The sequence below is a fragment of the Vigna radiata genome, chromosome 10 (genome assembly GCF_000741045.1).
Source record: "Vigna radiata var. radiata cultivar VC1973A chromosome 10, Vradiata_ver6, whole genome shotgun sequence".
In the NCBI taxonomy this organism is placed as follows: Eukaryota; Viridiplantae; Streptophyta; class Magnoliopsida; order Fabales; family Fabaceae; genus Vigna; species Vigna radiata.
The window spans coordinates 4,662,184-4,664,589 of NC_028360.1; positions in this window are offsets into that span (position 1 = coordinate 4,662,184).

Genomic DNA, 2,406 nt, shown 5'->3' on the forward strand with positions numbered 1-2,406 from the left:
CTTACTCTTTTATTTATATTTAATTATCTGCTCAGTAAGAAAAATTAAGAGAAAAATAATAAAAGGCACGATAAAAGTATATAACCAATTCACCCCCCCTCTTGGTTTGTTCCACGCTAATAATTTCGTTGCAGCAATTCTAACAATTGGCATCAGAGCTTGCTTTGATAGTCATTCAAATGGCAGGATCACATCAAACCTTTGCAGAGGGTGCATCAATCAATAGACCCCCATTATTCACAGGTGAGAACTATGCATTATGGAAGGTAAGAATGCAAATATTTATTGAATCTATTGATTGTGAAATTTGGGATGTTATTGCGTCTGGCTCTTCTGTTCCTACTAACAATACACATGAACCAAAGCCCCGTGGTCAATGGACCACTGAAGAAAAGAAAAGGTTTCAGAATGACGTGAAAGCCCGGAATATCGTTGCATCAGCGTTGACTGTTGATGAGTTCTACAGGGTCTCTGTCTGCAAAAATGCTCAAGAGATGTGGGACGTACTCAGAGTGACGCATGAAGGAACAGATGATGTAAAGAGGGCAAGGAAGAACTCCTTAATCCAAGAGTATGAAATGTTCCGGATGAAGCAAGGAGAAACAATTTCAGACGTTCAAAAACGCTTCACCAACATTGTCAATCATCTCATTGGACTGGGTAAGTCATTTGATACCGATGAACTTAACATTAAAATCTTGAAGTCTTTAGACAGGTCGTGGCAACCAAAGGAGACTGCAATCTCGGAGTCACAAAACCTCAACACCATGACCATGGCGACACTCTTTGGAAAATTGAGGGAACATGAACTAGATCTTGGAAGACTTGATGAAGAAGAAGCAAAAGCCAAAAACAACAAGAGTTTGGCATTAAAGTCTGAGGTTGAAAGAAGCAAAGGTAAATCGGAAGATGAAGACTCAGACGAAGAGGAAAATTTAAGTCTTGTGATCAAAAGATTAAACAGGTTCATGAAGTCTAAAGGTAAAGGAAGATTTAGATACGAAAAGAAAGATAATCAAGTATCTTCCTCAAATTACCGATGCTACGGCTGTGGAGAAAAGGGACATCTAAAAGCAGACTGCCCAAATCAAAAGAAGGGTGAAGACAAAAAGGAGAAAAGATTCTTCAAGAAAAAGAAGGCCTACATTGCATGGGAAGATGACAATGAGACCATTTCAGATTCAAGCGACTCAGGTGAAGAAGCCAACATCTGTTTGATGGCAAATGATGATAATGTCAGCCAAGTAAGTAATTCACACTATTCTGATAATGATAGTCACATTGGTGAAGATGAATTGCATGAAACATATGTTGCATTATTAATTGAATCTAAAAAATTAGATGTTTCTCATAAAAAGCTGAAAAAGGATTTTAAAAATTTAAAATCTGAATTTGATAGCCTTCTTGAAGAAAATGAAAATTTGAAATTTACTTCTGAAAATCTTTCTAAAGTAAATGATGTTTTGAAAACTGCATTTACAAATTTGTCTGAAGAAAACAGAAGTTTGAAAAATAAATTTTTATATCAAGCAGAAGAAATCAGAAATTTGAAAAATAAAGTTTTATATTATGAAAAAGAAAAATATATTGCAAATAATGAATGTGAATCTTGCATAAAATTCAAATATTTTTCTGAAAATACAACTACTGGAGAATGTAGTAAAATTTCTGAAAATAAAGCTGCTAAGAAATTTGTTCCTAAAAATAAATATAGAACCCGTAGAGCATGGGTAGAAAAAGGAACGATTAACAGAAAGACAAATGTTGTATCCTGTTTTTATTGCATGAGAAAAGGCCATACCTCAAACAAATGCAGAATTAAACATTTTGGTGTTTCTAGTGGAAGATATGTTTGGGTTTCTAAATAATTTGAATCTAACCCAAAAGGACCCATACAAAGAAGTTGGGTACCTAAAATAGCTTGTTCTTTTTTCTGCAGGTATTACAGAAATCAAGAAAAGTCATGTGGTGTCTTGATAGTGGTTGCTCAAAACACATGACAGGAGACAAGACAAAGTTCACAAATTTTAAAGAAAAGGAACAAGGCTTTGTTACCTATGGTGACAACAACAAAGGAAGAATTCTTGGAAAAGGGGATATAGGAAGCGAAGACACCTTGATGATCAAAGACGTGCTATACGTAGAAGGACTAATGCACAACTTAATTAGCATAAGTCAACTGTGCGACAAAGGACTCAAGGTAACCTTTGAAAATAATTCTTGCACTATTTTTAAGAATGATTCTTCTGAAATTGCATTAAAAGGAGTTAGACATAATAATATTTATTTAATTGATTTAGAAAATGCATCAAATAAAAATATTTCATGTTTAGTTGTTAAAGGGGAAAACCCATGGTTATGGCATAGGCGTGCTGCTCATATACATATGCAACAATTAAACAAACT